At 38.3% G+C, this 24,586-nt stretch overlaps 1 long non-coding RNA gene and 1 other non-coding gene across 2 annotated transcripts in view; one reads left to right on the top strand and one right to left on the bottom strand.

Annotated features, from left to right (window-relative positions):
• LOC129464524 (uncharacterized) overlaps positions 1-24,586 on the bottom strand; it is a 96,546-nt gene that overhangs the window by 61,318 nt on the left and 10,642 nt on the right. The gene's annotated exons all lie outside the window — the stretch shown is intronic.
• Positions 23,881-24,094, top strand: LOC129465106 (small nucleolar RNA U3). The gene has a single exon (XR_008651878.1). It is a non-coding gene; the product is annotated as a small nucleolar RNA U3 (small nucleolar RNA).

Genomic DNA, 24,586 nt, shown 5'->3' with positions numbered 1-24,586 from the left:
TTGGACGCATAGGCTTTGTGTGCGGTGTCGCCTAAGGAGGTCCCAGAGCCTGTGAAGTTCTGCAATGTCCCTGGGGGTATCTCCGCACTTCAGGGAGCACAACGTTAACAGCAAAGAAAAAACACATGGAGGTGGAGAGAGAGGGACAGCAGAAGAAAGGAAAATACATTTTGTCCTGCTTGTTGAACAGTGAGACTCCATTTTCATTTTGTACCGGATCCTGCAAATGATGCTGCTGGCTCTGGCTGGCCACCTCATAATCACCGAAGGTGTCTCTTCCATCATGTTTTTTTTTTAGAACTCCAATCCTTTTCTTCCTTTTTAATATCAACAGTAAAACTTTTATTTTTCAATTTTTTAATAATTTCAACTTCTGTTTTAGATTCAAGGGGTACATGTACAAGTTTGTTACAGGGGATATTGCATTTCACTGAGGTTTGAGGTACGGATGATCCTGTTACTTAGGTAGTGAGCAGAGTGCCCAATAGGTAATTTTTCAGCCCTTGTCCCTCTCTCTCTCCCCGACTCCAGTAGTCTCCAGTGTCTATTGTTGCCACCTTTATGTCTATGTATACCCAACTAGAACCCCAATCCCAAATTGATTCATACAGAAAATATTCCCTGGATGATACCTACTGACTGCACACTGCCCTCCCCTGCCTCCCTCTGTACCCCATTATCGTACATGCTTGACTAATTTGCTTCTTCCTCATACTGGTCTCTGTTGTCTGTGAGATTGTGTGAATTGAATTGACTACTTTTCTTCCTTTTCTGTTCTTCTCTCCATCATCTCGGCTTGTCTAAATGCAGAAGGCACTTTCATTAATTGATTCTCATTAATGAAAGAATCAAGGCAGAAGGGAATAAATAACAGAATGAATGAAGGAACAAATAGTAGACGCAGGCAGGGTTCTCTTTGTCACTGGGATTGTCGTTGGCATGTTACTTATTTTTCTCTGTGTTAATGGTAGCTTTTCCCAATGGGACCAAAGGATATTTATTATGCCTTCAAAAAGTGTATTGGATAGAAAATTACCTTTCTAAACAGTGGACTCCATCTACAAAAAAATAGATTCATCTACTGAGATTTTGATTAAAGCTGTTTTCTCTCCCCAGGATGCTATTCTGGTAGGACAGCATTCTCAGACTTTCTGTTAATCACTTTAAGCCAATAGCTTCCTAGTCACTTTGGCACTTTGAACTGGTGGTCATCCATAGTCCCTAACAATGTAAAGTGTTTTGTATTTCCAAATCAATAGTATTTTCTTTCCCTTGACAAAATATTCCATTTCCATAGTGCCCCTAGAGTTTTTTAAAGTTCCACTTTAAAGATACACACCCATATTTTATAGATACATTGCCTTACTGTATGTTGATATTTGGGAAATGGGCAGTTAATTATTCCAATATGAACAGGGGCACACAAATTCAGAGACTGGTAGGGTAATGCTTTTAGATCTGTTTTCAATCGTCTTCCTAAATTTCTCTGTGGCTAAATAATGTAGATCTTATTTTCCTATTATAAATTTAAAAGCAACTTGGTTCATTTGGCAGAGTAGATGTACTCATGACCCAACTTTCAATTGATATCGTTTTTATCTGCAGCTTCAAATAGGTCAGCTGTTTGAAATTAAGCTACTCTCACTCCTCACATAATTACTGAGACAATATAACACGTTATTATCAGAGATGCTCTCATACTAAGTGGAGTTTAATGTATTTGTATTTTATCTGTGGAAGAGGACAGAGATGACCAGGGAAGTGATCTGAGTACCTACATTTATCCTAATTAAATTTTATAGGATTACTATTTGTTATTTCCATCTTTTTTCCATTTGGATTTTCCAGTGCCACAGAACGGCCAAATATGTAGTCTAATGACTATCGCAGGAGAAGATCTGTTTGTGGTTAGAAGAATCTTGGTAAGTGACTTAAAATGCACTTAGGTTTATTAAGCATTCCTCTAGTGTTTCCAAATCTTTAAAAAGATTGTGTGGCTAGAACCTATTTAAAAATCAACCATCTAGTAATATCATCAGCAATTTCTACTTCAGTTCACATAACAAAAGAAGTAGCCCCCAATTGGGGAAATAAACCCTTCTACCAAGGAACCTGTAATAGCCTACAATCCATATTCCTAGGTTGCAAAATATTTGTTGCAAAATTATTTTTCTGGGAAGAATGTTGAGAAAGTGTTAAATAAAACCATGGTTAAATATTCTTATATTTATCTCCATTTCTAAATATTGTTATGTTTTGCTCAACTATGTTTTTTTTATTATTATTATACTTTAGGTTTTAGGGTACATGTGCACAATGTGCAGGTTTGTTACATACATATCCATGTGCCATGTTGTTTTGCTGCACCCATTAACTCGTCATTTAGCATTAGGTATATCTCCTAATGCTGTCCCTCCCCCCTCCCCCCACCCCACAACAGTCCCTGGAGTGTGATGTTCCCCTTCCTGTGTCCATGAGTTCTCATTGTTCAATTCCCACCGATGAGTGAGAACATGCGGTGTTTGGTTTTTTGTCCTTGCGATAATTTACTGAGAATGATGTTTTAAAAGTCACTTTTAAAAAGTGATTTTTAAAAAGTCACTATGTTTCAAAAGTCTCTTTTAAACTGTGTAGTTAAAGGTCTATGCCTTATTTATTTTTGTATCCCTAGTGACTAGCAGAGCTTGGCATGTAACATATTTGTATAACATAACATGGTTTACAAAATACACTCAGATAAGCTAGGTTTATCCTCTCATAGCCATATTAATAAATTAGAGCAATGTTAGGCTACCATCATTTTATAGATTAGGAAACTGAACATCAAAGAGGCTGTTTATTTGTACAAGACCCATAGATAAGTAAAGGGGAGAATTGAGACTTGATCAATCCAGGTTTTCCAATCTGTAGCCTGGAGCTTTTCAACTGCCTCCCAGTAGAAAAATTTTGTGACTATATGCTCCATGGAATAGGGGAGGCTCATGTCCTTGGATGGGATAATTACTCACTCTCTTTGGACTGGTAAATAATAGATCATGAGAAGTCATCCCATATGGTATGATGATGACTTAAGAGCCATTTTTTTATTTCTTCTTTTCCTTTACCCTCTGTCTTAGTCCATTTTGTGCTACTATAACAGAATAGCATAGACTGAGTAATTTATAGTCGACAGACATTTATATCTCACAGTTCTAGAGGCTGGGAAGTCCAAGATCAAGGGACTAACATCCAGTAAGGACTGTCTTGCTGCATAATCCCATGGCAGAAGGAGAGAAGGAAAGGCAGAGGAATGAGAAAGAGAGAGCAAGAGGGGGCCAGACTCATTCTAAGCAACGCAGTCCTGTAATAACAAACCCACTACTACCGTAACGGCATAAATCCATTCATGAGGTTAGTTCCCTGATGACCATTATGCCATTATGCCCTGATGACTACCTCCCAACACTGCTGCTGCATGGGAGATCAAATTTCTAAAACACATGAACTTTGGGGGATATATTCAAACCATAGAACCCTCCAAAAAATTATATTTTCTGAATATCTTCAACAGTGATATTCTTCTTATCCTGGTCATAGGCTCAATCTAATTCAAGTTCTCTTCCTGTTTCACTAGGATGATGTCATATTCCACCTACTGATCATTCTGCCTTTAGTGTCTTACCCATTCTTATTCTTCATCAGTGCATTTTGATAAATATTAAGTATCTACTACTTGCCAAACACAACACTAGGTAACAGGGAATCACAGGTAGATGAGAAAAACAAGACTACCTAGCAAAGAAGACAAACAACATAAACAGATTATTGTAACTCAGTGTTGTAAGTGCAACAAACTGTCTTCCACCCCAAACAAGCCTGCCATGAGGGGGGATCTTGGGATTGAGCTCTTCTTACCCCACTGCTCAGAAAGCTTCCATTCGGCTGTCCCCATCCTCGACCCTCTTGTATGCTGGACTTCCACTCACCCACCCTTTTCAAGTTTAGACAGCGTTTCAGCTGCAGTCCAAAAGTAACAAAACAATGCCTAATATTAAGTAAGAAGTCAATCTGTGTGCTGTGTTTGTTGGTTACGTTGAAATCACAAACTCCAGGGGAGCAAAAGTGTTTTTCAATGTCCTTTACTTTCAGAAACAGAGAATATAATATTCTCCCTGAGGCCTTGAATTGATTTTTTCTCATAAAATCGTCTAATAAGCTAATTTTAAAAAAGAAATGCCATTAAGTATGTTGCATTGTGGTTTAAAATTACTAACAAGTTCTGGAAAGAAAAATAATATTTGATTTTTAATCTTAAATGTTTTTAAAAATTAGACTCAAATGGGCACGAAGAATAAATATTTTGTCTCTTTATAGAGGACATGTGGAAAGGATTTGAAGTTTTGGGATGGGAGAAGTATTTTGCAGAGCTATCCATGTCCAAATGATTTTTTAAAAATAATAAAGGTATGTAAGCAGTGAAAAAAATACAGAAATACATATAATGTACCACAGGAATGCAGAGGGTATCTTAACATTGCTACCAAGGTTTTCTTCCCAAAGCAAATATTTTTGTTTTTGTTTTTTTGAGATGGAGTCTTACTCTGTCACCCTGTCTGGAGTGCAGTGGCATGATCTCAGCTCACTGCAACCTCTACCTCCTGGGTTCAAATGATTCTCCTGCTTCAGCCTCCCAAGTAGTGGGGATTACAGGTGTGTGCCACCATGCCTGGCTAATTTTTTTGTATTTTTAGTAGTGATGGGATTTCACCATGGTGGCCAGGCTGGTCTTGAACTCCTGACCTCAGGTGATCCACCCACCTTGGCCTCCAAAGCAGATTTGATATTTAAAAATCCTTCAGGGTGGGCACGGTGGCTCACGCCTTTAATCCCAGCACTTTGGGAGGCCGAGGCGGGTGGATCAGGAGGTCAGGAGATCGAGACCATCTTGGCTAACATGGTGAAACCCCATCTCTACTAAAAATACAAAAAATTAGCCGGGTGTGGTGGCGGGTGCCTGTAGTCCCAGCTACTCAGGAGGCTGAGGCAGGCGAATGGCGAGAACCTGGGAGGTGGAGCTTGCAGTGAGCCGAGATTGCGCCACTGCACTCCGGAGTGGGAGAGAGAGCGAGACTCCGGAGTGGGAGAGAGAGCGAGACTCCGGAGTGGGAGAGAGAGCGAGACTCCGTCTCAAAAAAAAAAAAAAAAAAAAATCCTTCAATGGTAATCACGTGCCTACAGCAGGGGTTACAAACACAAATGTCTAGGGGTGTCCAGCAGGTACAAATATGTGGTGAAATGGACAGATATAATACATTAGGGAAAGAAGAGAGTTTGTAAACTGTGGTGGACTCAAGAATACATGCCCAGACTAAGGGGTCAGCAACTACTCACTTCTAGCCAATTGCAGTGAGACCCAATGTGGCAAGATGGTCAAATCATTTGTTTACGTTTTAGGTTTTTTGTTTGTTTGTTTTTTGTTTTCCACAGAGAAGTTGGATGTCTAGAATTTTCTGTCAGGTCTTTCTCCCAGTCTTTGTAATGTTTTGATTTTTGTAATTCAAATTACAAATAATGATAATAATCTAAATACATACCAAAAAAAGCACTATGAAGCCAACTAAACACATCTGATGGCTTCTGGTTTGTTACCTTTGGCCTATAAAAATAGAGTCAAAACTATTTAGCAAGACATCCAAGACTGCATAATCTGGAGCCAATATACTTTTCCTCTTAAACTTCTAGGTTTCTGGGCATGGTGGCTCATGGCTGTAACCCCAGTACTTTGGGAAGGCTAAGGCAGGAGGATGGCTTGCATTCAGAAGTTCAAGACATGGTGAAACCCCATCTCCACAAAAAATACAAAAATTAGCTGGGCATGATGGTGCATGCCTGTAGTACCAACTATTCAGGAAGCTGAGGCAGGAGGATCGCTTGAGCCCAGGAGGTAGAGGTTGCAGTGAGCTGTGATTGCACCACTGCACTCCAGCCTGGTGACAGAGTGAGACCCTGTCAAAACAAAAACAAACAAAAAACTAACAAACAATAATAAGCTTCTAGGTCATCCCACACCAAACACACTGTAGTTTTTGGAATACACCTTTCATCCTCATGCCAAATGTCTTCATTTTCTGTCTGCAACGCTCTTCTTTCCCTCATCAACTTGGTGAAATTTCATTCCTCTTTCAGTTCCCAGCTTTCATGTCAACCACTATTTAAAAATTTCCCTTATATGCTCACATTAAAGCTAACTTCTCTCTTCTTTTTTTCTCTTGGAACATTTTGTTACCACTACTCATAGAGAACTTGTATCTGGTTCAAATTCCCACGAATTATGGGCTTTTTTCTTCCCTGGTTTTAAATTCTTTTTTTTTTAAATTTCAATCCAACAGATTTTTGTTTTCTTTCATTAAAGCTTAGTTATATAAACTGTAAAGGCCTGTAACAGTTTATCCAGAATCCAAAGTGATTGGCATGAAGTTTGGCTGTGTTACTGTCTGTCTGCTATGTGGCTAGAACCTATTTATTTTCCCCAAGTGTTGGTATTCTACAATATCCTGATAGCATCTGTATTTATTTTCTATTTCTGCTGTCACAAATTATCTCAAACTTAGTGGCTTAAAACAACACAAATTTATGATTTTTCAGGTAAGAAATTCCACATTCATCTCAATGAACCAAAGTTGAGGTGTCAGCAGGCTGAATTCTTTTCTGGAGGCACCAGTAGAGCCTGTTCCATCTTCTAGAGGCTGCCTACATGGTCCCCTTTTGTATTAGTCTATTCTCATGCTGCTAATAAAGACATTCCCAAGACTTGGTAATTTATGAAGGAAAGAGGTTTAATGGACTCAGTTTCACATGGCTGGGGGAGCCTCACAATCATGGCAGAAGGCAAAGAAGAAGCAAAGGCACATCTCACATGGTGGCAGGCAAGAGAGCTTGTGCAGGGGAACTGCCGTTTATAAAATCATCAAATCTCATGAGATTTATTCACTACCATGAGAATAGTATGGAGGAAAACCACCTCTATGATTCAATTATCTTTACCTGGCCCCATCCCTGACATGTGGGGATTATTACAATTCAAGGTGAGATATGGGTGGGGACACAGCTAAACCATATCACCTTCCTTGGTCTTCAAAGCCAGCAATGGCAAATTGAGTCTCTGTCATATTGTGAAAGTGTGACTTCCTTTTTATACCTCCCTCTTCCGGGGTCTCACTCTGTCACCCAGTCTAGAGTAGAGTGTTGCAAGCTTGGTTCACTGCAGTCTCAACTTCCAAGGCTCAAGCAGTCCTCCCATTTCAGCCTTCTGAGTAGTTGGGATCACAGGCACTTGCCACCACAACCAGCTAATTATTTTTTTAAATTTTTAGTAGACATGAGGTCTCACTATGCTCCCCAGGCTGGTCTTGAACTCCTGGGCTCAAGTAATCCTCCCACCTTGGCCTCCCAATGTGTTGGGATTACAGACATGAGCCACCATGCCTGGCCACAGCTTCTATATTTTAAGGTCAATGGATTAGCAAACTTAATTCCATCTGCAACCTTAGTGCCTCATTTCCATGTAATGTAACATGTTCATAGACTCTGAGGATTTGGCCAAGCATATCTTTGAGAGGCCATTATTCTACCTATCACCTCGTCCATCTGATAGCAGTTTACTCTGCCATCAAAGAAAGTACATGAAGAAGAAGAGGAGGAAGTTCTCAGCATCCAATCTTTATAAATTCAAATCCATAAGGTAAAGAATAATGGCTTGTTTTTCTAACTGACCTTTGTTGGGCCTTACAAATTAGACTGTATAGAGAACATAGGCTACACTTGTATCTGTGCAACCAAATACACCTTGCCTCAAAAGAGCAACGGATATAAACATATCTAATTGAAAAAAATTTTATCCATTTCACACTTTTAAGAGTGACCAAATAAGTTTATTCTGTGAACCTACAGATATAAAAAATCAGTCAAAACCCCAAAATTTTTAATTGAATAACTGCTTTTAGTATTAACCTACAAATGAAATATGATGCATAATCTATTCTATTAAGTTTTAAGGAAATATCGCTATCTTCAGTGATGATTAGATTTTTCACATTGTGTATCCATATGCCAATGATATCCCTTGCCAGTGTCTCCAGGATACAATAGATCTATGTTATAATAATTCAAACTAACTTCTCCTTCTCGTTTTCATATTTTATTTGCTTGGTACCATGTAACCTAATCAGAGTTCCTCTCCAATAGCAGGTTATGTCAGGTTGAGCTTTAAAATCAGAACTATCTGAATATTCAGAAACTCAACAACACATAAGAGGTAAAACTTATTACTACATCTATTATCATTTGAGAGGACAAAAACAAATAAAATAACTTGAAATATTGCTTGGAAAGAAAACTTATGATCTGAGAATGGCTACCACTTTCCCTCATTCAAGGTCCTCGTGGTGGTAATGAATATAATTGCATTCTTAGACTGGACTGCTTCCATAGTCATAATACTCTACCTTCAGATAAAATAATATTTTAGAACAAGTAATGTTAGGGATAATTGCTGAAGCATAGGACAATTGGTTAACTGCTACTCAGGATACAATGTGAACTAAATAGTGTTTTTTAATTGTATTACTCTCTATGGCAAAAACTACAATCACTTTTGCACCAACCTAATAGTAGATTATCTATTTTTACATGCAAATATTCCAAACTTACTGTATTAAAACAACAAATATTTAGCATTTCACGGAATGTGTGTCAGAAATGTGTTAATGGTTTAGCTGGGTTGTTCTGACTCAGAGTGTCTCATGAAGTTATAATCAAAATGTCATCAATGACTGCAGTCATCTGAAGACCTGACTGGAGCTGAAATACCCATTTCTAAGCTCACCCATACAGCTGTTAGAAGGTCTCAGTTCCTATCTACATGAGCCTCTTCATAGGACTGTCCATGTCATGGCACCCGGCTTCCCCCAGAGCAAATGGTTAAGAGAGAGGCAAAATCTATGATACTTCTTCTAAAAACCTAACATTGGAAGTAACACATCATCAGGTCTGCCATGTTCTATTGGTCACACACACCAACCCTGATAAAATGTCGAAGGGAGTTACACAAGGGCACGAATACTAGGAGGAATGGATAGTTGCAGCCGTCTTCAAGGCTGGCTACCACAATCTGTTCTATAGCCCCCAATTAATCAAGTTTCTCCCACATACAGAATACACTCCCTCCCTCCAAAAGTCCCCAAATCTCATCCCATAACAGTATGATTTCAGAGTCCAGAATATCATCATTTAAATATGATTTAGTTGTGAAAGAGGTTTATTGTGTGTAGCTCTTTAACTGTAGATTCTTGATTACTGTTTATTTTAATCCAAAGATTTACAAACAAAAGAAGCAAGTTATTTTCCCCCAAACATGAAATACACAACTGGGGCAGGCACAGGACAACTGATACTGACATTTATAAAGAAGGAAATAAGAAGCACAGGAGTCTCCAGATTATAGCAATTATGAAATCAGCCAGGCACAAGTTGGCAGATTCTTGATTAGGATTTATACCTGGGAATAATTCTCTATGGCTTTTAGCCCCAAGCTATTAATCTCTCGATTCTACCCTCTGAGCCATCCTTCATTTCCTCATAATAAGTAGCATGTGTTCACATGTGAGTAGCTTTTTCACTCTCCTTATTGCTTGTACAAATGTGGAAATCCAAAGCCTATTTTTCATTTTGTAGTGTCTCTATCCCTTATAGTCCAAGCTTGTGGTGTTTCTGTGAATATGATAATCTTAAATACTTTGTGAGTTTTCTGTGAAACTCACTGGGATTCACTCCATTAAATAAAAGCCACAGCCACAAACATCTTTGACAAAAGTCCTTCTCTACCTTTGTCTTCTGCTGAGACAACTATAAGACAAAACTCTTAAGCGTTTTAAATTTATTGCTTGAGAGTATCTGTGAGACACACCCTTAGGAAAGGCTTTATAAGCATTAAACAATTACTTCACGCACCAGCTTTGATCTTGCTGAAGTCACATCAAAAGATTGTGTAGTGCGACCCTGTTCTTTACCGGAAACCACCGTGTCTTTTATAATCTAGTCTCAAAATTATCACACTATACCTTCTGCCGTATTTTATTGTTCACACAGACCTAATATGATAAAAAGGAGAAATCTGTAAGAGATCATGAATATTAGGGAGTGGGGATCATTGGGAACCATCTTTGAAGGTGGCTATTTCAAGAATTATTTATTAAAAATAAAATGAACCACACAGCAATTTATATATTGTGGATGAATGTATAGAGCTCATGTATGTATCCATCTGATCTCTAAACTGAAGATTATTAAAATAATAAATTTTCTGTCTGAGTGGAGTTCCTTTATCCTTTTCCAACTTCTGTGGGTCCTCAGACAACTATCTTTCAATCATCAGTAGTCAACAGCATATAGGTTTTTTCTTTATATTACATGTCTTCGGAGGGCAGGGTAATTGAATCATTACTAAAAAAAAAATTGGGGCAAAAGTCATATGCAGTTTAGCCAAGTCATGATACTAAAACATTAACTTTGACTCCAGTGACTGCTATTGACCACACATTAAAGGTAAAGTTTGGGTCAGCTATCTTTGAGCTAATGGAGATGCAAAGGAGTGTCAAACTGAAGTCATTATCTTTCATCTACATTTTGCTTTCTTCTTGCAGAAGGAATCAAAATGCATTTCATGGGCCCTGCAAACACTCAGTTGATGTCCAGGCCATAAGACTGCAGTTCTGTTAGCTTACATTGGCTTTCTCAATCGAAAACAGCGGTGCAAAATGATAGTAAACAGGCCGGGCGCGGTGTCTCACGCCTGTAATCCCAGCACTTTGGGAGGCCGAGGTGGGCGGATCACGAGGTCAGGAGATCAAGACCACGGTGAAACCCCGTCTCTACTAAAAAAAATACAAAAAATTAGCCGGGCGTAGTGGCAGGCGCCTGTAGTCCCAGCTACTCGGGAGGCTGAGGCAGGAGAATGGCGTGAACCTGGGAGGCGGAGCTTGCAGTGAGCCGAGATTGCGCCACTGCGCTCCAGCCTGGGCGAAAGAGTGAGACTCCGTCTCAAAAAAAAAAAAAAAAAAAAAAGATAGTAAACAATGTTCTCACTGAAGATCCATTTTAACGGTCTTTCCTGATCCCATTGGAATGTAATCATTTGGATGCCAGCCTAACCGAAACAAAGTAGCAGATATGCCCTGCAATAAGCCTTCAGCTGAGCAGCTGGAGACGTGATAAACACCTGGCTTCAGAAGTTAATAAAAAGCTTGTATCAGCAGCTTTACTGATCTTTGTTAACAAGGGTATGTGTGGCTTTGCATCATCATGTCAATGTTCTAAACAAACAAGGATATGGGCAAATCCAGAAGTCACATGCAAAATGCAGACTCCTTGTGCATCTACCCCCAAGATTTATGATTTTTTTAAAGCTAGAAACTCGTATTATTTGAGGGAGCGAAACTTTTTAAAGCAATTATCAAGTGCCTTATTTGCTTTGGACTCCGGAGATAGAAAGAGAAACAATTAAAATCAAATAAAAGTATCAGGTAAGGACTCTCAAATTGTTGCAACAAGCAATTATTGGGTCTCAGTACCATCAGCTCTGACTTGCTGACTCCCCAGGGCAGCTCTGAGGCCAGTGTTGTAGAGGCTTCTCCATTGTGAGCCTGTGCATGTTTCTGTCCACAAATCTTTTTGCTCTAACTTTATAAAGTTAGGAATAAGTGGTACTGAGTTGGTTGTGATTTTTTTCTTGTAACTTCTTGGAACTCTGTTCATTCTTGTTTTGATATTTTCTCAGCATATCACAGAATAATAAGAGCATTCTCCCTTACTTTTCATGTCCTTCCCTTTCCCTATACCCTCCCACTTTTTTTGCTATAAAGTTTCCCCATAACTTTTCTCTTTCCACATCCCCTGTCAACATGAAATTCTAACTTCCCATTGCTTCATTCATAATCTTTATACCTTTTCCTCCTCTATGTATTCTTTAAAAAACCAAAAATACAAGCATCTTTCCAAAAACTAGAGAACTTTAGGGTCTTTTAGAGGGCATTTGGTGATGTCCGTACTTTTAAGTGGGACTACACACATAATTATTGCAATTAGATGAAGAGCTATTCTGTTTTAAACAATCTACAGAGGAGACAATTCGAGTTTATACTTATTGATGCTAGCTGCTTATCAAATCCATTTTCTCCTCCCCGGAAACAGGGCATATTTCCTAATTTCCTTTGCAGTTAAAGTGTCCTTGTGACTGAGCTTTAGCCAGGGACCATGAATAGAAAAAAGTTCCACTCATAGTCCTGGACCATATAAACTTTTTCATAAATAGAGCTCCATTCTCCTCCTCTTCCCTCTGGCTGGGATAGAGAAGAGTCTCAGGATGACCCTGGAAAATATCTGTTGAAAACAACAAAGCTTCCATCACTCTGTACTTCTGAATGATTGTGTTGTAAAGTGTCAATCAGCCTTTCTTCACCCATCTAGTAAGCATAACTAACAAATACGTCTATATTACTTTCAGGCCAGAATACATATCTGCCTTATTTGTAATAAAAGCTAGCATTATTCTAATGAGTACAATAGCAGCTTAATATTAAAACTGTCATTCTGTGAGGCATTTGTATCATTTCATTCCACTGATCTAAGCTTATGAAACCAATGCTCTCTCTTTGACATGTCTTAGAAATCTTTGCTGATAGTATAAAAGGCTTTTTGACTTTCCTTCCTTTCTTTTTATCTTAAATTCACTTTTATTTTACATGTAAGATTTAAGGTCTGTACAGAATCCATGATTTTCCTATCAAATTCTCCATTCATTTTTTATTTCACTACCACCACCACTGTAATTTTCTTTCTAGACTTTTTCAGCAGCAATTTAAAATTTTCATACATAATTAAGTTGTCTGTTTTCTCTTTCATATGTAAGAATTGGCTAAGAAAAAGTATAAGGAGCAATTTTTTAAAATGTGGAATCCCAAGTGTATGTACTATATAACTTTATATTGAAAAATTAGCCCACTTTTTGACTTGGCCAAAACATGACAACTAGCATTTCACTTTATACAATATCTTGTTTTTAGAATTACAATATTAGGTCTTCTTTTCCAAACACAAAATACCTCTAGGCTGCTTTCTTTTACTCTTTGGTGACAGGTGCATTAAGAACATGTTATTACTTCAGTTTTTTCTTATAAAAGTAAAAGATGCTTGATATTTTATTAGGCCATTCTTCCATTGCTATAAAGAAATATCTGAGACTGGGTAATTTATAAAGAAAAGAGTTTTAATTGGCTCATGGTTGTGCAGGCTGTATACAAAGCATGGCAGCAGCATCTGCTGCGGAAGCTTTGGGGAGCTTTTACCCATGCAGAAGGCCAAGCGAGAGCTTGCACATCACATAGCAAAAGGAGGAGCAAGAGTCAGGGGGAAGATACCACACACATTTAAACAACCAGATCGTGCAGTAACTCACTCACTGCTGTGAGGATAGCACCAAACCATGAGGGATTTGCCCACCTGACCCGCCACCTCCCACAAAGGGCCACCTCCAACATTGGGGGATGACATTTCAACATGAGATCTGGGGAGATAAATATCCAAACCATATCAGATATTAGAAGTCAAACAATACAGAATTCAATAAAATAGAAGTAAAATTTGACTTTCTCTCTTGAGACTGAGTTCATGTAAAGTCCAATGCCCACTGCTCAAAAAACATGAGCTACTAGATTACATGTAACAGATATTGAAATAAGGTGTGGTAAACAGAAACAGTGCCCTATTGAAAATAAAGTGTCCACATTCTTCCAGGACCACATCAAAGAAAATCTTATTCTTAACATGAGACTGGATATTTGTCCTCACATGGGAGAGAGACCAAATAGATTAGAATGCTATTGCCCAAGAGAGATATAAGAGGAGAACTGGGGAAGGCAATAGGGTCTTTGTTTAGGATTAGCAGCATTTGCAAACAGAGAATTGCTTGTGATGTCTATATGCAAGAAGGGGACCTCAAACCTTGCTCCATGGTTGGAGATTGCTAAAAGAGCATGGTTTCATGTTTGGGAAGCAAAGCTTAAAGGACTGCCTCCTGAAAGGAAAGGAAGATAGATCCCATTTGAGTTTGCAGGCCCAGTGTTGGGAAAAGAAGGTACAAAAATATGATGGCTGCATCATAAAATGGTTCTCTCCAACATGAGGCAAAGAGATGTGTGTATTAGAGGAATTCAGGTGGGATGCACTCAGTTTGGATCAGTTTAAATATGTAACCTAGTCTTAAAGAGTTGGATGGTACCTTGAAATCTCTTTGAGATTGTATTACATCACTAGGACCTGTTGGGCCTCACTTACCTGAGACCTAGACAAAGGCCTAGGTCAGTTGTGATGACCAACAGAAATGTGATGACAAATTCATGACCACCAATATAGAAGTTCACATAAAGGACATAAATTGAAGTACAGAAGCAAACATTTGACTTGCAATGGAAAGCCCTCTTCCAGCACCAAAATGAGACTATTAGCCACAGAGGAGGGATGGGATGAGCAATAGGAGACTAAGTCCATGATATTTTTTTCCTACCCCTCAACACCCTTCACACAGAAACTGGCAATGGACCCACATCTGTAGTCTTGAGGGGACGGGGCAATGGTGTGCTGGTAAATGTTTAACAACTGGTTCTCTAGAAGGAAAATGTGACTTGTAATGTTTGATGATTGCCATAGTGTAAATACTCCCATCATGGCCAATGTCAAGCTCCAACAGCACATCACTGAACTTTGAGTTGGAAAGAGATGTGCACACTAGGCTTTTGTGAGCTGTCTCAAGCTGGCTTCATCACATTAGCAGGAAAGGTAAGAGCTGTGGGTATGAGATTATAATTCTGTAATGAAAAAGGATAAGAACTAGTAAAAATGAGATCATTTTATTAATTGAAAAGTGATAACATCAGATTGAGGAGTTTTCAAAGTTTCTGATAGATGTCCAGTAGGAAAAAGGATTGGATACAACACAATTGGTAGCAGTTATTAAAAAATCAAAGTTGTTTGATGTTTCTAACTTAACAATTGGGGATTTTTAATCAACCCAGTCATAGAATTCTTGGATACACAGCCAAGCAGTAAACTAAGAGAGGAAATTTACCACAGAGGGAGCTCAAAGGTAGCATAGTGGAGCTAGATGTAAAAGAATTAAAGTTTCAGTGTATAAGTCTTTAACCTCCTTGGTTTCCTTTATACCTAAGCATGCTATTATATGAAATTGTTTTCTTAATTTCCTTTTTAGGTGTTCATTGTTAGTATACAGAAATACAACTGATTTTTGTGTGCAGATTTTATATCCTATAACTTTACCAGATTCACTTATTCATTCTAATAGTTTTTTTTTTTTTTTTGGAGTATTTAGGGTTTTCTACATGTAAAATTATGTAATCTCCAAACAGAGCTCATTTTCCTTCTTCCTTCTTGGGTAGTTGCCAGGGGCTAGGGGGAGGAAGAAAGAGAGGGTTGTTTAATGGGATAAAGTTTTAGATGAATGAGTTCTAGAGATACACTTTACAGCATAGTGCCTATAGTTAACAATATTATATTATAAACTTAAAAATTTGTTAAGAAAGACCAATGACATAGAAGAAAGAACCCAGGAATAAATTCATTTATTTACAGTCAGTTGATCATTGACAAACTTACCAAGAACACACAACGGAGAAAGGACTATAAATGCTGAGAAAACTGGATATCCACATGCAGAAGAATGTAATTAGACCCTTAATTCATACCACATACAAAAATCAACTGAAAGTGGATTAAAGACTTAAACATTAGATCTGAAACTGTAAAACTACTAGAAGAAAACATAGAGGAAAAGCTTCTTGACATTGGTCTAGGCAATAATTTTTTGGATATGACCCCAAAAGCACAAGCAACGAAGCAAAAATAGACAAATGGGATTGAATCAAGTTAAAAAGCTTCTCCATAGCAAAGGAAACAATAAACAGAGTAAAGAGACAACCTATGGAGTAGGAGAAAGTACTTGCAAACCATATTTCTGATAAAGAGCTAATGTCCAAAGTACGTAAGGAACTCAAACCACTCAACTGCAAGGCAACAAACAACCTGATTAAAAATGTGCAAAGTACCTGAAAAGACATTTCTCAAAAGGAAATATATAATGGCCAGCACATACATGAATCACTCATATTCACTCAACATCACTAATTATCAGGGAATTGCAAATTAAAATCACAATGAGATATCTTTTCACACCTGTTAGAAAGCTATTATCAAAAAGACAAAGGATAACAAGTGTTGGAGAGGATGTGGAGAAAAGGGAATGCTTGTACATTTGTGGGTAAATTAGCACAGCTATTATGGAGTACAGTATGGAGGTTCCTCCAAAAATTAAAAATAGAGCCACCATATTATCTAGAGATCCCACTTCTAGGAATGCATCCAAAAGAAATGAAATTAGTATGTTGAAGGTGGGTAAATTAGCACAGCTATTATGGAGAACAGTATGGAGGTTCCTCCAAAAATTAAAAATAGAGCCACCATATTATCTAGAGATCCCACTTCTAGGAATACATCCAAAAGAAATGAAATTAGTATGTTGAAGAGATATTTGCACTCCCAAGTTAATTGCAGTATTATTCACAATAGCTATGATATGGAATGAACCCAAGTGTCCACTGATGGATGAATGAAAAAAGAAGATGTATAAATACACAATGGAATACAATTCAGCCTTATGAAAAGAAAATCCTACCATTTGTGACAACATGGATAAAATTGGAAGACATAATGCTAAGTGAAATAAGCCAGGCACAGAAGGACAAACACTGAAAGATCTCACTTACATGTGGAGTCTAAAAAAGCCAAACTCATAGAAGCAGAAAGTAGAATGGTGGTTGCTAGGGGTAAGGCAGAGGAGGGAAAATGAGAACATGTTGGATAAAGGGGGTGTGAACTTTCAGTTAAACTGATAAATAAGTTCTAAAGAACTATTGTACAGCATGGTGACTATAGTTAATAATAATATATTACATACTTGAAAATTGCTAAGACAGTGGATCTTGTGACCAAAACATATGTGAGGCAATAGATATGTTAAGTAGCTTGAATCAATCATTTCACAAAGTATATCTGTCTATATATATATATGTCAAAACATCACATTGTATACTGTAAATATATATAAAATTTTTATTTGTCAATTATACCTTAATAAAACTGGGAGAAATTGTTAAGAGGATAAATCACATGTTAAGTGTTCTCACAGCAACAAAAAGCAGAGCAAAACAAAACGAAACAACAGATGAGAAGCACAAGAAAACTTTTGGAGGTGATGAACATGTGTATTACTTTGATTGCAGTGATGATTTCATGGGTGTATGCCTATGTCCAAACTAATCAAATTGTATCTATTAAACATGCAGCTTTTTGTATATCAATTATACCTCAATAAACCTTTTTTTAAAAAATTGACTAATGGTTGGAATATATTCTTTATTGCTGTGGCTGGGGTTCTACTTCCCATAGGTAATATTGGTTTAGGGGTCCAGCCACAAACTCTTTGCATGTGATTATCAAGTCTAAAACCAGCCATTCGTAACTCTGTGAAAAGGGTAATAGAAAACCCCAATCCTCCCAGCCTGGAAAGGAGGCAAAAAATATGCTGTCAGCTTGGAATCTTTGGAAGAAAAAACCAAGCCATGAAAAATAATGTCTAAGCTTAGGCTCTTCACATTAAAACTAATACATAGCTGGTACACTCCCAGGGGCTAAGTGAGGCAGAGCAAAAACAACCGTGGAGAAAAATGTGCACAGCTCAGGGTACACAAACTTTCCACCAAATATAAGCCCTCTTGGGATAGATCTCACAGACATCACAAAACACTCAAGGAAATGAATCACTCTGGGGAATAAATAGCAGATGACAAATGGGGGCATTTGTACCCCCAAGAACTAAAAAAATTAAACGTTCTAAAAGAGACTTTAAGAAAAATTTAAATGTTTGATAAGATGAAGGAAGCTGTAGAACAAATAGACAAGAAAAGAAAAATATAAGAACAGGAAACTCAAGTTTTGTAAAGGACCAAATGGAACTTCTGGAATAAAAGTATAGTCACTGAATTAAAAAAAAAAAAACAACTCAATGCGTATGTTAAGTAGTAGATTAGGCACAGAATACTATGTAATTGGGAGACAGAACTGAGAAAATTATCCAAAAGGCATCCTAAAAAGAAATAAATGGAAAATATAAAAGGATCAGAGACACGTGGTATGGAATGAGAAGATTGAAACAGCACATAGAAGTTCTAGAGAGCAAAAATAGAAAGAGGAGAAGACAAGCAATGAATAGCAGAATGAGCAGATAATTTCCAGGAGTACATGGTATTACGCCTAAAAGACTGGTCCTGTCCTGTTCATTTTTCACCTCTTTTTCTCATCTGTGGTGACTGCACTAATTCCCTGGTGATAAATACTGTCTTTATGACTGTGGCTCAAAATGTATATCTTTAATCCAGACTTTAGTTTTGAATTCCCAACTCATATATATACACTTGATTATATTCATTTATATATTTCACGGGCATCTAAAAATAAGCTGGTTGAAACCTGAATGTTTTATGTTTCTAAACCAATGTTTCCATGTCAGTAAACCATCATCTCCATTCACTCAAATGCTAAAGAGAGATATCTAGGAATTATTTTTGAAACCTTCCTCTTTCTTTTGGCCCTGATCTAATCCTTTACCAAATTCTGTTCACTGAATCTCCAAAAAGCTCTGACACCATCATCTTAGTCCTCTACCACTGCTTGTCCCTTAAATTTTGCAATAGTTTCTTAATTAATCCTCCCATTCTCACTCTTGTCATCCTCCAATTGATTCACCACATAGGAGCCAAAAAGGATGTTTTAAAAACACAGAGTAGATGCTGTCACTCTCCAGCTTACAATTCTCCATTGGTTTCTCTCTTTCTTTGAAAAATTCAAGCTCCTTTCCATGGTTAACGTAGACGCAACAATGTCCCCCAAAGATCCAGAACCTGTGAATATGTTAGGTCACATGGCAAAGGTGAATCAAGGTACCAGATGGAATTAAATTGTTAATTAGCTGGCCTTAAAATGAGGAGAGAAGGCTGGATTATCAAGGCAGGCCCAATGTAATCACAAGGATCCTCAGAAGTGTAAGAGGGGAACAGTAGAGAGAGTGATGGATTGTCAGAAGGACTGAACCGACTTACCACTGCTGGCTGCGAGGATGGAAGGGGGTTATGAGCAAAAAAAGGCAGGCAGAAAAGGCATCCTCCTCTAGGCTTTTAGAAAGGAACACAGTCCTGCCAATATTCTGAGTCTAGCCCAGAAAGACTTCTGACTTCCACAACTGTAGGATCATAACTTTAAGCTGTTTTAAGCCACAAAGTTTATGGTAATTTGTTACAACAATATAAAGTGATACCTCAGCTTTCAGGATTCCCACATTATTTGACCATTGTTCCTCTCTTCAGTCCCCCCGCAGCACTCCCCTGCTCATTGTGCTCTGGCCACACTGCCTTTCCTCTGCCCCTCTATGCTGAGCTCTTGGCCAGGATTAGAGCTTTCTTATCTCCCTTTCCCTCTGCTTGAGGTACACTTCACCTGGTATCTTAGTTCAGGTTCTCCCAGAGGCAAACCTTCATATAAGTACTTGAATTCAAGTTATTTGGAAGGTTGTCCCGGAAACACAGGTAGAGGAATAGGAGACTGCGTCAAGGAAAAACAAATAGCCAATAAGGAAACACTAATGAGCTTATGAGTGTGTCACCACTATGGACAGCTGGAGTTTACTCCTGCTGGGGAATTCTATAAAACAGCAAACACTAACTCTATTTGGAATATCACTGTATACACAGCACCTATTTTAGGCACTTAATAGATATTTGTTGCATGAATAAACAGAGAATAAATTAATAAACCAGCTAGCACACGAATAGTGCTCACTATGTGCTACCTGGAACGTGATGAACTTTAATAAATTTTTGCTGCTTTGCTATATTTGCAGATTTGTTAATTCTGAGGTCGTCTTTTTTCTTCTATATGCTATATAGCCTCAAAGTAGTCACTCAGACTTTCTATTTAATCATCTAATGCCTTAATGCCAACTGGAATTTGTAATGCTCACTCCAAGAGAAGGAGTAGAAATGAAGGAGCCTCTATGATCACTTGGAAAATCTTTCAGTAAACACATAGAGTTTGGCAAATGGGGATATACTAAGCTGGAGAGAAGAGGTATGTGTTCAATGGAAAAATTCCCTGAGTGATTTTGATAGTGCCTTCTCATTATGACAATGACATGAAATGAGCCAAATCATTCTCACAATTTCATTATTCATTTCAAGCAATTATTGTTTTGATTTTATTTTTCAAATGATGATCTCTTCTGGGCATGAAGCACTTGCCATCACCTTTCCAGTTCAAACTTCTTTTTTGCAGCATTTAAGCTTTTGGTCTTATAAAAGCATTGACCTTTCTTACCCCATAAAAGTAGCTTGTTAAAATCGTGAACTAAAGTGTTAAAGTGTCATTCAGTTACAAGTCTCACAGATACTGTGTGGCATGTGGCTTTTGCTCACAAAATTGTTCAAGTAATGGTACTTGAGTATTTATTTTATACATGCTAGGAATCAAAGAATACCAAATAACAACTATACCCTTATTCAGTAGTAAGGGTAGATAAATAAAGATTCATTCCATATTTCAGTTCTGTATGAGATGTGTGTGTTTGGAGGGGGCAGAGAATAAGAATTAGCTGAATAAATCATTCAAGCTGTTCCTTACACAGGAAGCACTGCCATAATGGGTCACCATTAACTATAGGAGTATACTATATCGTTTAGGTATGTTGGGATGGACACAAAAGTGAGACCTGCTTTATTAAGTCATACCAAGATTTGTGTTTTTAGCTCAGCAGTGCGTTGTATAATACTGGTCTGACTTGTGATGTGTTCAACTGAAAACCAAAAAATTATGCTTCGTCCTCTATCATACAATCTTTGTGAAGAAAAAACCAAGCTACAAACAATATAAACCATTTATAAGGATGGCCTTGGAGATTCTCAAGACATGGGGTGAATATATCTGTCAGTTTGATGTTTGTCCACTACACTTCTTATGGTGAACTTTGAGCTAATTTTTAATGGTTAGAATTGGTGACATAAGAAATGGTAAACTCCTCCTCTTCTTGGAGTCTGTGGCAGACCAGGGATCATGAAAAGTTTGTGTAAATAAATGTGCCACTCACTATTAAAGGGAATTCTAGATTCCTCCCAGTTGATTTAAACATGAAAATATATCAGAAGCTGTAGAAAGAACTTTAGCTATGGAGGCCCCAACATACTTTAAATATTGATTGACTTTAATTAAAGAAAGAGAAGGTAGACCTCCATCTTTGATAAAGTAATAGACTGACCTAAATGAAAACGAAGGCCCTACAAGAAAAGTAAGAACCATTTTGGGTGCTAAGGTGATGAAAGAGGGCTACTGAAGCATGTGGTAGTGAGGCCAAGTGGTCTAAGAGGGCTCAAGGCTCAAGAGTGGGAATGTTAGTGAATGTTGAATGATAAACTGGAGAGTGGGAGAGGTAGGGCATATGTAACTAGTTACCGGTTCTCTTAGGAACTGATGTGGAAACCATACGCAGAAACCTTTTAGTGGAGTGATTCAAAATATATTGATGCCTTCTGCCCATCAAGGTTGTCCTTTCACTGGAGCTGCTGATCTCTTAACAGCATGGTAAGAGCAAGTAATACCACAGGAGGAAAACAAGTTGCTCTGTCAGAGCAAAGGATAGGGAGAGAATTGGTAGGGGAAGGCAGAAGGCAATTAGATATCAGAAACCACAGAAACGTTTTGAGGAATGTGATTAACACAAAAGAGGGATGAAAGGAATAGAGGATTCCCAGTTCTAAACCAGATGAGAAAAAAAGAAATGCTTTTGTTGCAAACTTCTTTTTCCTTAGGGTACACCTAGAGGAATATATTCTTTCATTTAAAAAAATTCATTAATTTAACAAGTTTATTAGGAGCCTACCATGCACCAGGCACTATCCTAGGAACCACAGTTCTTCCAAAGAACTAGACAAAGTCTTTGCCCCATGGAATTTATATTTTAAACAAGCTAGTCAATCAACACACAAAAAAGTAATTGGATCGGGGCCGGGCGCGGTGGCTCACGCTTGTAATCCCAGCACTTTGGGAGGCCGAGGCGGGCGGATCACGAGGTCAGGAGATCGAGACCACGGTGAAACCTCGTCTCTACTAAAAATACAAAAAATTAGCCGGGCGTGGTGGCGGGCGCCTGTAGTCCCAGCTACTCGGAGAGGCTGAGGCAGGAGAATGGCGTGAACCCGGGAGGTGGAGCTTGCAGTGAGCCGAGATTGCGCCACTGCACTCCAGCCTGGGCGACAGAGCGAGACTCCGTCTCAAAAAAAAAAAAAAAAAAAAAAAAAAAAAAAAGTAATTGGATCATAATAAGAACTATGAACAAAATAAAACAGGATGAAAGTTGAGATTGATCAGGGTGGGTTGACGTCATATTAAAGAAGGGTTCAGGGCCGGGTGCAGTGGCTCACACCTGTAATCTCAACAATTTGGGAGGCTGAGGCAGGCAGATCACTTGAGGTCAGGAGTTCAAGAGCAGCCTGGCCAACATGCTGAAACTCCATCTCTATCAAAAATGCAAAAATTAGCCAGGCATGGTAGTGTGCTCCTGTAATCCCACCTACTTGGGAGACTGAGGTAGGAGAATCACTTGAACCCAGGAGGCGGAGGTTGCAGTGAGCCAAGATCACACCACTGCACTCCAGCCTAGGCACATAGCGAGACTTCATTAAAAAAAAAAAAAGAAAAATAAAAGAAAAATAAAAGGGTTCAGGCTGGGCTCAGTGGTTCATGCCTGTAATCCCAGCACTTTGGGAGGCTGAGTGGGGCAGATCACCTCAGGTCAGGAGTTCGAGACCAGCCTGACCAAACACAGTGAAACCCCATCTCTACTAAAAATATAAAAATTAGCCTGGTGTGTAGTGCGTGCCTGTAATCCCAGCTACTCGGGAAGTTGAGACAGGAGAATTGCTTGAACCTGGGAGGCGGAGGTTGCAGTGAGCCGAGATTGCACCACTGCACTCCAGCCTGGGTGACAGAGTGAGACTCCATCTTAAAAAAAAAAAAAAAAAAAAAAAAGAAGCGTTCAGGAAAATCTTCTCTAAAAGATAATATTGGAAAAGTTTGGAAAAAGGAGAAGCAGTCTGCTTTGCAAAGACCTGGAAAGGCATTCCATGTAGAAGCCTAGCAAATATTCCAAAGGGTGTTCCATTCATGGATTTTTTTCACTTATTTGTTTGTGGAAGGAGTGTCTATTGAGGGCCTACTAAATATCAGGCACTGCGCTGGGTGGTGTAAAATGCATTGGTCGACAAACCAGCATAATCCTTATGCTCATGGATCATGATCTGGCAGAATTTTATAAAACTTCTCAAAGCCTGATTCAAACACTTAGCCTACACACACTTGGACAGACACAAAAACTGAATGCTAGAATGACACAAACACCTGACCTTTATGAGCAGGAAAATATCTCTTGTTTTTGGGTAAAGAGATGGCAGAAAACATCCTTAAAGTTTTGTCACTAGCCAGTCTCGGAGTTTTCCTACTTTCTACATTGTGTCAAGAGCTGTTTTATCACTTCTCTCTGCTTGCTAGCAATGAGAGGAACACATATTTTGCACACTTAGACTTACTAATATTCATATCTGCAGGTCAATTTGAGTGACAGAATTTCTGGTCAGTAGAAATACTGACTGTGATTCAAGAAAAGAAATGACTAGATTTAAGACTATACTTTCAGGGATCATTTCTATAGTTCATTACTAGAGAAGTTCCTCTGAACTTGTAGAACACCGGCAACCATGAGGAGGACATGCAGTGTTCTGTCCTGAGTGTGAAGCCGGGTCTTGGTGTTGCTTTGCTGCAAGTAGCATTTGCCACTGATGATCGTTTTTGTCTCCCTCTGGGACAGTAAGGGAAAGGATGCAGTCTGAGTGATTATTATTGAAAGCAAGAAAGAAAGAGAGAGAAGAAAGTAAGAGAAAGAAACAAAGAAGAAAGAGAGAGACAGACAGACAGAAAGAAAAAGAAGAAAAGAGAAGAAAAGAAAAGAAAAAAGAAAAGAAAAGAAAAGCTACCAGATTTTTCAGTGTTATTGTCCACAGTTCCTAATATCCCATTCCTACCAGTCTCTGAAATCACTTTCCCTGGATGTCTTCCTGAGTTTGGCTATTGCACCCACTGACAGTTATACAGCAAAGATAAGAGAGGGGTGACACAAAAGAATGCTGACAGCCTGAAGCCACTGACAGGCTGTCTCTGCTGGCAAGTATAGCATTCTTGATATACTTAATTAACTAATATCATTAAGTATTACTAATTAATATATTAATATAATTTTGGCTATTAACAATAAATCTCCTCTGGTTTAATAGGCAGATGATTGATATTATTTGTCTCTTTAGAAAGCTCTCTGGAAGAAACATAAACC

The sequence above is a fragment of the Symphalangus syndactylus genome, chromosome 16, assembly GCF_028878055.3.
Source record: "Symphalangus syndactylus isolate Jambi chromosome 16, NHGRI_mSymSyn1-v2.1_pri, whole genome shotgun sequence".
In the NCBI taxonomy this organism is placed as follows: Eukaryota; Metazoa; Chordata; class Mammalia; order Primates; family Hylobatidae; genus Symphalangus; species Symphalangus syndactylus.
Note: the sequence above shows the minus strand (reverse complement) of the source record. Positions and strands in the feature narration are given on the sequence as shown.